At 48.6% G+C, this 12,935-nt stretch overlaps 1 protein-coding gene and 1 pseudogene across 4 annotated transcripts in view; one reads left to right on the top strand and one right to left on the bottom strand.

Annotated features, from left to right (window-relative positions):
* The window catches only part of DSCAM (DS cell adhesion molecule), a 738,508-nt gene that overhangs the window by 641,335 nt on the left and 84,238 nt on the right, over positions 1 to 12,935 (bottom strand). The window lies entirely within an intron of this gene.
* LOC131757342 (THAP domain-containing protein 6 pseudogene) lies at positions 5,340 to 5,957 on the top strand (annotated as a pseudogene).

The following is a 12,935-nucleotide window of genomic DNA, read 5'->3' on the forward strand; positions in this document are numbered from 1 at the left end:
CAGAATTCTATGCTAAGCATATTAGGGCCAGAGTCTTCTTAAGCACAATGTTTTAATGTCTCATCAAAATTCTAAAAGGCTTTTCAGGGAAACTCGAGTATCTTACTTCATAATTTACACAAAAGTCTAAAGAGCCAAGGGCTTCCCCGGTGGCGCAGTGGTTGAGAATCCGCCTGCCGATGCAGGGGACGCAGGTTCGCGCCCCGGTCCGGGAAGATCCCACGTGCCGCGGAGCAACTAAGCCCGTGAGCCATGGCTGCTAGGCCTGTGCTTCCGGAGCCTGTGCTCCGCAACGGGAGAGGCCACAACAGTGAGAGGCCCGCGTACCGCCAAAAAATAAAAAATAAAAAAATAAAAAAAATAAAGAGCCAAGAACAGCAAGGACCCACTCCACCCGATAACAAGACGTGTTATAAACCATGGTAATTGAACCAGTGGGCTGTTGGTGTGGGGATGGACCGGTGGGTCTCTGGAGCCAACCAGAGGCCAGAAGGGACCCGCACTATGCAGGAAGGAAGAAAGGAAAAGAAGAAACACTCAGTAAATAACGCTGGGACTATTTGTCACCATATGGAGGTAAATGAAATTTAATCCCTATCTCTCACTGTACAAAAATCAATGCAAGGTAACTTAAGGACTTAATGAAATGAACATCAATACAAACTATTGAGAAAAAAAAATAGGAAATGTATAGTAGGAACACATTTTTTAAGACAAAAACACCAATCAAAAATTGTAAAATTAATCTAAGAGTACCTAATTCGTCAAGAAAAACAGCAAAAACGTGAAATACAAAGCACAAATGGGAAGATATTTACAGCATCTGGAACCATATTACTAACAAAGAATTAGTATAAAGAATATATAATAAACCACAAAGAGAGACAGAGGAAGAAGATAAACAATCCAATAACAACTGGGCGAAAGGCATTAGTAGGCATTTCACAGAATTAAATGTTTCCTGTTCTTTTTCAAATCACTGAATTCCGTTTCTCTACTAGATCATTCCTGACAGCATATGGCTGAGAGGTTATCGCACCCATCTTACCCTCTCATCTCAAATCCTTCCGTGGCTCCGCTTCCCCCCTCACCCTTCTATTCTCACACCCTAAGCAGGTGTTTTTCCCCACCGCTCCCCCAAAACAGGTCTTATAGACGCCACCATGGCCCACGTGTCACCCCGGCATGACATGCCTATTTGACACTACTGATTATGCCCAGTTTCCCTCTGATCGGAAGCCTCTTGATGCTCCTGCTTAGATTCCTTTGAGGATTCCCTCTCGTTTCCCGAATTTTGAAGTGTCTCTGCACTCAGTCTTGGACCTCTTCCCTATGACCTCTTCACTCCCTTGACGATCCCCCATTCTGAAGGTTTTTAATGGTATCTCTAGGCTGGCATCTCCCAATGTCTAGTTCCAGCCCAGACCTCTTATCTGAACTCCAAACGTCTATGCCCAACGGCATCCTCCCATCTGCACGAGGATGTTGAGTTTGCTTCGCAGAGCGGACAGGCCCCGAAGTGAGCCCTGGTCCTCCCCTTCCTGCCCTCCAACCTCCCCTCTCTCGGGCTTCGCCATCACCACAAGCAGCACCTGAAAGCAATCGTCCTTTCTCCGTCACCGCAAATCCCGTTCATCAGAAGAACCTGACGCTCAACCGAAACACGACCCCCTTTCACCGCATCCGTATCATCTCTCCTTAGCAGGACTGCAATGCCTGTTTGGTCTGCGAGCTCCACGCGATGCACAGAGAAATCTGGTTAGAACTCTGGTCACAGCATATGCCACTCTGCTCCAGCACCTCCCACTCTCTCTCTGTCCTCATCCCCTCCAACTGCACCCCCGTGCTCACCCTGCTTTCTCCCCACAGAGGCCTCCTTACAGCACTTGAAACACACCTGACACAACACTGCTGCCGGCCTTTGGAGCTTCCTGTTTGCTCTGCCTGGGAAATCCTTGCCCTGACATCTCCCTGACCCTCTCCCTCACCATCCCCAGGTTTTCACACAAATGTCCCCTCCTCAGCACCCCATCTGAAACTCCGCATCTCCCCTAAAATTACTCTTCACTGCTTCAGTTTTCCCCTGACACCAATTACCATCTAACCAGCTACACCGTCTATTTATCCTGTTCTTGCACAAGAATGGAGCTACCTCCGGACACTGGGTTGCCTGTTTTGTTCGCTCTCTAGCTCCAGACCTAGAATCAATGGGCACAGCAATTGCACAGACAATTATTTGTTGAATGGAAGAACGAACTACACACACCATCATGGATAAATCTCAAAGCAATAACATTGAGAAAAAAGCCAGTCCCAGAAGAACACCTCCTTTGTGATGCTAATTACAAAGTCCAAGAGCATGCACATCTTAGCAAGATATTACTTAGGGCTACAAACATATGTTGACACAGCTACAAAGAAAAACAAGGATTAACTAACATCAAATTCAGGAGCGAGGTGCCCTCTGGGGGAGGGCGTGTGATGGGAGAGGAGCACACAGGCGAATTTTCAAGGACACCCTTCAGCTTCTTCACTTCGGCAAGGGTTCTATACACACACATTTTGTTAGTGTAAACAATCTGTAAAAAGGCAAGAAAAATCATTTAGAGCACGCCAGACCTCATCACCTCTCTGGAATCCAATATTCATGATACGGGATTTCCAATACGGTCCCACCACTGATAGAGTGCTGTGGTCTGCGTTCTTGGCCATACTGCAAACTCACTGTGCAGCAAAATCAGTTTACTTATTCTTGCTCCACAGCCCAACTGGATGGCAAAAGTCACCCCCAAGAGGCTGAGCACTGACAGGCCAGGCAGGAAGCAGGTGGCCGTTCTCTCTGATTCTGTGTCCGCTGACAGCACTCTGTACGTGGCAGTGACGAAAAAAGAAATCTTCTAATGCATTACGCAAACCACGGAATTTGACTTAGTAGCGTGGGGCTTTGCATCAAGAGAGGAGAATGAATCCCCAAAGACTCTGTCAAGAGCGGGTGCTTCCTTTCTGCTGAGCCCCTCCTTGTCTCAAAAGCCAGTTCGGCTCTCCCTCCTGCCTGAGAGCAGCTGCCCTCACCGCCGACTCACACGTGGGTCCTCACGGGCTCCCAGAGCTGAAGACTGCATCATGAGGCAGAGACTGCACTCAATGTTCTTCCTCAGAAAAACTACCTTTGGCTCCACTGACACCTGACACTTTGGCATGAACACCGAGAAGATCTGAGACAATATGCGAGAAAACGTGCAGTTATCTTGAAAACGTAGTTATAACACTGGAGAAGAAGGCAAATGTTCAACTGTAGCCCTGTGACTCAAGCTCAAGGAAATAAACAAATGAGATGATAGACAGATGGATAGATAGCTAGACAGACAGACAGGTAGGTAGGTAGTAGATAGATAGACAGATAGATAGATAAGCAAGTAAGTAAATGGAGGAGGGAAGGAATGAGTTTGTTGTGCTTACTAGTTATCTCCAGCAAATACTATAGACTAGACACTCAATAAACAGCTGTTGAATGAATGAAGGAGGTAATGGATGTCAACGGGAGAAACTATGGTCCAAAGTACCTAACACCTCGTCAGGTACGCCACAGCCAAGCAGACACAATCAAGCCATTCGGCCTCCACTATGTGCGAAGCTCAGGTAAACGTGTATTTTGCTTCCTTCTCCCGAACACCAGGCCTTTGGGAGGCCAGCCTGTTCATGCTCCTGCTACATGGCAGGTGCTTGATGAACAAGCTGTTTTATTTAATCACTTATATATTGGGGGAGAGTATCTATAAGAATCCATCCAATTTCATGTATCAGGAGGTTTCCCTTGACCTCTCAGATACCAGAAAATGACCTTCTCCAGGGAAAATCTGGTTGTACCAGGCGAGTCCAGTGTGGTGACACTAAGACCTCTATCTCTGGGTGACAAAGAGCCTTGGGTGGGTCAAAACCTTCCATAGCTTATCTACAGTCCTTTGTCCTCCAGAACCATGCCATCCCATATGGCAGCCAACAGCTGCGTGTGACTATTAAATTCAAATCCATGAAAGTTAAATAAAATCAGTAATTCCACTCCTTCGCCACTCTAACCACGTTTCAAGTGCTTGGGAGTCACATCTGCCTAGTGGCTACGAGCCACTAAATGGCCTAATGTTCTAGAACATTTCCATCGTCACAGAAAGTTGCTTTTAGACAGGGCTGGGCTGGCAGGCTATCTGATGTTACAGTATCACCTTTGATTGTACCTCAAAGGATACTGAATAAAAACCAGCTAGAAATCCTGAAAACTACAGAAAGAGCTAAAATGATTTAATAAGGATTATGGAACTTAAAAAGACATGAATCATAGTTTAGGAAGCAAAAATATAAAGGAAGTAACATTTCATGGGGGAAGGGAACGAGTAAATCCTCTACGTAAAGGTGAAGCAACGCATTATACGGATTAACGGATACAAGTGACGCTCTTTAGATCTATATAATACTGAATTGAAGGCAAATGCGCTGGTCAAGATATAAACTAATCACCTGATATGCATACAAAGGACAACTGAAGGGTCAAGAAGTAGAATGTTTAAAAAACAAGGCTTTGTAGAATGAATTAAGACAGACAAGAACCTGCACTACCACTACAGCAGAGCCAGAAATCTGCACCCTTCACATGTGCGCTTCTGCACTCGTGAGCTTTGTGACCTGGAATTTGCCACTAAGCCTCACTGCATTTCACGTTTCCATCTGCAAAGTGACAGGGGTTGTGCGACTGTTCAGCATTCCTTTTCGTTCCTGGAGGTGGTGGATCAATGACCTTGGCAGTGACAGAGATGGGAAGGAAGAGTGGCCAAGTCCTTCTCATCATCAAGCCAGCTCCTCCCGTGCTGAGCCCAGATGGAAGCACCGACATCTTCCCAGTCACCTGCCCCAGACACCTCGGACCCACGCTCCATCTTTCTGCTGACCCTGCCACTATCCTGTCCTCCTTGCTGCAACACCACGTACAACACACACACACGTGCGCACACACACACACACACACACACACCATGCACACATTGCAACACCACGTACAACACACACACACATCATGCACACATTGCAATACCATGTACAACACACACACACTTGCGCGCACACACACACACACCATGCACACATTGCAACACCACGTACAACACACACACACGTGCACACACACATCATGCACACATTGCAACACCACGTACAACACACACACACACACACACACCGTGCACACATTAGCGGACGGGTGAGTTCAAGAGCAAACCAAGAGGGCTGATGGGTCGTGAGCGTTAGTCGCTGCGTTCGCCGCTAACGCTCTGGTACGAGTCGCTCAAACCATGGTGAAATCTTGCTCGGCCGTTGGATGTGCTTCTCGCTGTTTACCAAATTCCAAGTTAAAAGGACTGACATTTCACGTATTCCCCACAGATGAAAAGGTCAAAAGAAAATGGGTATTAGCAAGAAAAGACTTGATGTGAACGCCGCAGGCATTTGGGAGCCTGAAAAAGGAGATGTGTTGCGTTCAAGGCACTTTCAGAAGACAGATTTTGACAGAAGCGCTCCAAATGTTAAACTGAAGTCATACCTTCTAATTCCCCATCTCGCTTCCAGGGGAAAAGAGAAAAGCTTCACTGTAGGAAAAACTTCACCCTCAAGCTCTTCCAGTCACAAACCACAGTCTCCACCTTGTTGGTGCTTCCTCGTGTGTGGAAGAATTCCAGCCCCAGTTCATTTCTGAGCATAGCTACAGTGTAATGCGCAGTCCAAAGAAACTTAAGCATAAACTAGATCAAGAGATCAGCGAGCTAGAGGATACCAAGAAAAGTCTGCGGAATGTTTTAGACGGAGAAAAACGTTTCCAAAAACCATTGAGGAAGACAACCAGGGAATTAAAGGATGAATGTCTCATCTGCCAAGAAACAGCAAACAGACCGGAAGTTTTCTGTTGGGAGTGAGGTCCGGAGAGCATGAACTATGTTTTATGAAATGTTCTACCTAAAATTGATATTGGTACAGCTTTTCAGAAAATGATTACCATCATTAAGTAATATCTGTCAAAAAGAAAAAGAGCAAACCAAGGTATTAATTAAAACATAGAGCATTTATTCAGCAGTTGCCATGTGCTAAGCGCTGTACTAAACACTTTCATATTTTAACTCACTTAATCTTTACCACCCACATCCCTAGGAAGGAGGTGTTTTTATCCCCATTTTATACACAAGGAAATTAAGGCACAGAAAGGTCGGTCAAAGGTCATACAGTTTGTATGTCTTGGAGCTAGAACTGCAACCCAGGCCATGTAGTTTGCAAGCCTGTGCAATTAATTTCTAGAATATTCTACAGCTCTGTGAAGAAAGTTATCAACCAAGTGGCAATATATACATATTTTACTATACTGCATATATGAGAAATCCTGTCAATCAAAAATCTATGGTTGATTACCCGCAAAAAATGGTCGTAGTAAGTTTTCCCGTCCCTCTGCACTTGGCCTTTGCGATGTGGCAGCAGCTCCTCACGTGAAGGAGTGTCTTCTTCTCAACTCCTTGAATCTGGGCTTGGCCAGGTGACTTGCTTTAACCAACGGGATGTTTACAAACATGATGCAAGGAAGGGCCTGAAAAGTGCTTGTGCGCTGGAACGTGCTGGAGACATGAGATGACCGCCAGTGGACAACCTAGGCTAGCCCCCTGGGAGCTAAGAAACACACACAGAGGCCCAGCCAAGCCAGCCATCCCAACAGAAGCCCTTTAACTGGGTGGTTTGAGAATGATCTGCAATGTTCTCTTCCTTTGCCTTCTAATGCCTGGTCTTTTCGTTGATTTGTTCACCAAGGCGTATGGTGGAACCCTCCCTCTGTGCCTGACATTGTTTTGTGTGCAGGACTCTGTACGTATAGTGTAATGAGCTGAAATGTGTCTCCCAAAAAGGTATGTTCAGGGTCTAATCCCCAGTACCTATGAATGTGAACTTCCTTGGAAGCAGATATAACCAACGTTCCAGAGATGCAGAGACAGACACACCAGGAGAATATCATGTGATGACAGAGGCAGAGAATGCAGTGATGCAGCCATACACCGAGGGCTGTTGGCAGCCACCAGGAGCTGGGATTGAGGGTTGAGGGCTGGAACAGACCCCCCTCAGAGCGTCCAGAAGGAAGTAACCCTGCCAACGCCTCAATTTCAGACTTCTGGCCACCAGAACTCTGGAACTATCAATATCTTTTGTTTTAAGGCACTCAGTTTGTGGTACTTTGTCATAGCAGCCTAGGAAATTAATGCATATATCTATTCTGGGAAACACAGAAAAAGAACCCGGGGAAGAAAGAAAGATCACAAAATGAGAAACTGAAACTGAGCTACAGATTGTAGGAGGTGCAGTAACTTCTGGCATAAACCTGAATGAATCCCTTTGCTTACACCTATTCTTCTCTGGGGCCAGCTAGGGCTCTGCAGTCAGCTGCTTGCTTGGCTGAGGACTAGGAGAGCCACCCTGGTCACCTTGGGAGAGCGAGGTGCTAACCCAGCTCCTAAGGGAGCCTTTACATCCCAAGTGGGCTTGTCTTTCTTCCAGCCAAGACGTGCCTGGCAGAAATTCAGGAGAAACAGGCTTCTTCAGAAGGCCTGGTCAAGACACTCTCCGACTCTGGCCGGTGACGTTCAGGCAGACATCTGATCTGTAGCTCTTCGCCTGGCCTGCACCCAGACACGTATCCTAGTTAATAAATTACTGCCAAAGAACCCCAATGCACTTGTGACGATCCTCAGGGCAGAGGGGTCTAGACTACACAGGGCTGCCTGAAGGGAGTACTGGGGTGTGGAGTGGGGGGATAGAACATGTGGGAGGGAGAAGGGACAGAGAAAGACGTGGTCAGGAGAAAGCACAACAGCTCCTTCCTAGCCCAGATCTTTGTCTCTGCCCCATCCCACCTCCAGGGTGTTGAGTCCTTCTGTAACGAGAACTAATCGCCCAGGTGGACCCCAGGTTCAATTCCACACTCCTCAGCCTTTCAAACTGTTTCTTATTCTAATTCCATCCTGAGCGTCCCATCTCACCTCCCACCACTCCCCAAAACCCCAACAATCAAGACGCCTCACTATCCCCTAATTCTTCCAACGTCATGGCAGCCTTGGAGCCAACTCTACTCTGGGTGCCTCACGGTACTTTGGAGTCTCTCTGTGTTGGTTTACATCTTTTTGAAGCCTGAAGAAAATAACCAGCTGAACAACATCTAAGGTGTGTGTGTGTGTGTGTGTGTGTGTCTCCCCTATGCCCTTCCAAGCACGGATAAATACCCATGATATTGAGAAAAGCCTGCTGGCTCTCCAGTCTCATCCTCTTCCTCTTCTAGTTGGGGGACTCAAAGGAGTGTTCTTAAGGATTAATACTCATGTCAACAGGCAGCTGTGCTGCTAAGACCCTCCAGTGCTGCCTTCAGCACAGATGTGGTCCAGTTCCCAGACTGCTGGCCTGGCCGTGGGCCTGGTGGACCCCACAGCCCTTTGCTATACGAACGGGAGAACCAGCTAAGTCCGACACCAATACGAGCGGTCAAAGTTTGCCTACGACCACTTCCCCATCTCCGAGATGCTCCCTGGCGGCGGTCAGTGCACAGCACGGGGTGGTGCCTATGCTTTCAGCACCACCTTCCCCCTCTCCCCCCTCCGTCTCAGCATCGCTGTCCCAGACCGGGGTCCAGCCATCACCCTCCACACCCCAAAGGAGGGAGGTGGTGCGGGGCAGAGTTCACCTCCCCGGTCCCCACTGAGAATCAGGCACCGCATCCGATCCTTTCACACCCACTGATTCCGCTGGTCCTTGCCTCAACGCTGCTCCAAGCATCACAAGATTATTCCCATTTTCCGAGATAAGGAAACTGAGGCTGAGAGAGGCACTGTAACCTGCTCGAAGATCCATGGGTCACACAGAGCAGGATTCGGATTTGCTCCCCAGCCAGGCTCGCCCCAGAGACGATGCTCTTTCGGCCGGACCACAGAGGCCTCAGCTGCAGGCCGTTCACAGAGTGAAAAGCTGCCACTTACAGACACCCAAAGCCACTCAGCGGCGTCACTGTTTTGCCACAGTCAGGCAGGCAAGAGCCAGAAAAATCACTGCAGCTATGGCAACTCTGCTGCAGAGATTCTCTGTGACCCCCTCCGTCCCCACTGGCCAATGCCTTGCCTGGCTGTCCTCTGTTCCTGGAGCTGCGTGAGACTCCCACACAGGGTCTCTGGGGAACAGCGCACCAACTGTACCTGTGACGGCACCCAGCCCTCCTGCATCTCCACCTGCTGCTGTGCCTGACGCCCACACTGACCTTCCTATCCACCCCTTCATCCTCCCGGCTGGTGCCCCGGCTTAACTAGAACGGGGTTTCCCCAGGACACCTCGCTGGGGGGCAACTGCATCACACAACCCCAGCGAGTGTGTGTGCAGAGAGAGAGCGAGAGAGAGACAGAAAGACAGACAGGCAGATAGACTGTGGAGCTCTGGGCTGGGCTTCAAAATGGATGGAGGGACTTATTGACAATCTTGAGATTCCTGGACCGCAGCTTGGTACTCAGCTCTTCTCCCTTCCCTGCTATGAGGCAGGAATCACTGCTGAATTTCTCCCTCCCTAGCTTCAATGCCTCCATCTCATCCGTAACCTGCCAACTCCTACGGAACAAGCTGGTCTGGTATCTGGATTGAGCGGAACCTGGACGGGGGCTTGAAAATTGTTAGTGAGTGACTCCAAATCAAGTCTTAGGCTTTGTCCAGGCTCTTTCCAGCTAGTGGGCTTTATCATCCACTACTCTAGGCGACGTTGCCAAACCCAAGCACAGCTCCGGGATGCTCCGAGCCCACCAGCTTGGTACCCGCATTATTTTCCTATCTGCCATTGTAACCAATCCCCACGTACTTCGTGGCTTTAAATAACACAGATGTATTATCTCACCGTCCTAGAGGTTAGAAGACCACGTGGGTGGGCAGAGACGGTCCTTCCTAAGGCTGCGAAGGAGGACCGCTGCCTTGTCTTTGCCTGCAGTCCTTGGCTTGTGGCCCCCTCTTCCGTCTCCTCGCTCTGTCTCTCTCTCCTTCCGTCCCCTGCCCTCCTGCTCGCCTCTTGTAAGGACCCCCGTGACTATATTGGGCTTACCTAGATAACCTCCCCACTCAAGCTCCTTAACTCAATCCCATCTGCCAAGTCATGACTGTCACGTAAGGTAGCATCCTCACAGGTTCCAGGATTAGGACACGGGCATCCTGGGGGCCTACCTGTGCACCCACATGTGCCATGACCCACACAGGGCCCTGTGGACTCAAAGGCCAGGAGCTGTATCTTCAAAAGTTTTGAACCTCACAGGGCCTTGTCCTTGACGGCCGTTTTTTTTTTTTTTTTTTTTTTTTAAGTGATGTTTTTAAAATTAATTAATTAATTATTTTTTAATTTTGGCTGCGTTGGGTCTTTGTTGCTGCGCGCGGGCTTTCTCTAGTTGCGGCGAGAGGGGACTACTCTTTGTTACTGTGCGCGGGCTTCTCATTGTGGTGGCTCCTCTTGTGGAGCACGGGCTCACAGGCTTCAGTAGTTGTGGCTCGCAGGCTCAGTAGTTGTGGCACATGGGCTCTGGAGCGCAGGCTCAGTAGCTGTGGCGCACGGGCTTAGCTGCTCCACGGCATGTGGGATCTTCCCAGACCAGGGCTCGAACCCATATCCCCTGCATTGGCAGGCGGACTCTTAACCACCGCGCCCCCAGGGAAGCCCCTCGATGGCCATGTGACGTATAGTTTTTGGATAAATGAATGGAGAGTATGTGGACTGAATTGTGTCCCTTCAAAACACAAGTATTGAAATCATAACCCCCATTAGCTCAGAACGTGACCTCATTTAAAGATAGGGTTTTACAGAAGTCATCAAGGTAAAACGAGGTCATCGTGAGTGGCCTCTAACCCGATCTGACTCTGTCCTTATGAAAAGGGAAGACCTGGGCACAGGCACACAGGGGGGGCCATGTGAGCAGGAAGACGGCCGTCTGCAGGGCACGAGGCATGGAACTCAGTCTTCTCCCACAGGCCTCTAAGGAATCCAGCACCTTGAAAGTCTACTGCTAAGTCCCCCCAGCTTGTGGCACCTGTTACAACAGCCCTCGCAAATGAGTGCAGATAATAAAGCTCCTAATTAGAGAGCGCTCTGGTACATTGAAAGTAAGATTTTAAAAAAACAAAAAAAAAAAAACAAAAAGAACTTGTCACAGGGTTCAGTGCCACCGGAAAAAAATGTTTCACACTAACTGTTAGTTTGGGGGCGGGGGGAGGGGGCTCAGAGCATCATTTCCTAACCGGGGTTGTTGCCGTCTCTGGGTGCATATGGAGATTAAAGCAAAGATGGCCGGCCACCTGCCCCTCCCCCAGTGAGGCGTTCTGGCACCAGCAGAGGATGCTGCCCCTCGGACTCCCGGGCTCCACCCTGCACAGAGCAAGGCCAGACTGGAAGCAAAACTTCTAGAGAGTTGCCAGGCCCCTCTGGTCCCTGGTCAGCCCTCCCGGTCCTCCGGTGTGGTCCCCACCGCATCTCGTGTCCGCCGTCAGGTGTAACTCTCCCCCGCAAAGCCCAGAGCTCTGGGCGAGTCATCCACACCTTGATGACGAATTGTTGACTCTCCAGGGTGTCTGTGGCCTCCAGTGACATCTCCAGCTAAGAACAACAACCGAAAGAGTGTCCCCTGAGAAAGAATTTTGAGGCTTTGGACGGCGGTGGGGTGAAGACTTTGGGCGAGGGTAATCAAGTCATTGCAGGCAGGGTACGGCCCCCTCACAAGACCATTTTGACGTCTTGTAAAAGGTTCAGGAAGCGGTTTTCTCCGGAAGAGATTCGCTCAGGGTCATCTTATGAGAAATAGGTTAAGTGTTTGCTGGAGGCCACCAATAAGATGGGTGGTGCTTTGGTGTCCACGACCAGAGATGGCCCCTCTCACTGCGCCGCCAGTGTGTTTGTTAAAGCCAGTTGAAGGGTCTTGATCTCTGGATGCCTCCTCACTGTGCATCTTACACACCAGTTGTGGGGAATTACTTACTGATCAGTTGTGGGGAAAATAATTAGCTTCCCTCCACGCCGGGCTAATTACGGAGAGAACCATGTAGGCAACGCCGCCGTGCAGCCCACCTCCACCCTGCCTTCCCAGACCCGCCCGGGGGCAAGACAGCAAGTGCATTCCGGTGACAGCTGGTAAGCCAGCCTCTGGGAATGAAACATTTTAGCACTTCATAAATTTCTAACAAGGTTTCAAATTGCCGCCGTTTCCCTCCTCTCAGCTCTGTCAACTAGTGAAAGGGAGGGGAAAAAAAGACTAATTAAATCTACAGTGGGAAAGTGCTACTGGTAAGATTGCTACTTATTAAAAATAATGAACTGTTAGAACCCATTTGCAAAGTAGGTGAAATTCTCCCCATTTCCCCATATATATAAAAACACATCCTTCTGCTTGTATGGGTACTGGGTATATATGGATATGTATCAGAAGAGAGTATGATATGTGACATTCTTAAACCTAATGGAAGGTGACACATGATAAAGTAAAACATTGAGAGACTAGGTAACAATACGTGATATGAACTCTGAGGCTTGATATCGTGTACAAAGCAGGTCATTTCAAATTCTTCTGCCACATGATGGTTATGGCAAGAAAAATTATTGCCGGGGATGCAGCAAATGGAGAGAAACACAGCCTCGAAAACCTTCCTGAAATGACAATTTCCAAGTTTTGATCACCACCACTAGTTTTTAAAAATAACAGCAGCAATAAAGCTCTCTTCATTCTTTCACTCTCTGTTTTAAAAGGAAAGAGTCAACTGGAGATATGCAAGACTGAGAGGCAGGGCGACTGGAGAGGGAGACAGAAAGGAAAATAACTCACAACCGATTTCACTGTCAACTAAAACACATGTAAGCAGCTTGG

This window comes from Kogia breviceps, chromosome 5 (genome assembly GCF_026419965.1).
Source record: "Kogia breviceps isolate mKogBre1 chromosome 5, mKogBre1 haplotype 1, whole genome shotgun sequence".
In the NCBI taxonomy this organism is placed as follows: domain Eukaryota; kingdom Metazoa; phylum Chordata; class Mammalia; order Artiodactyla; family Physeteridae; genus Kogia; species Kogia breviceps.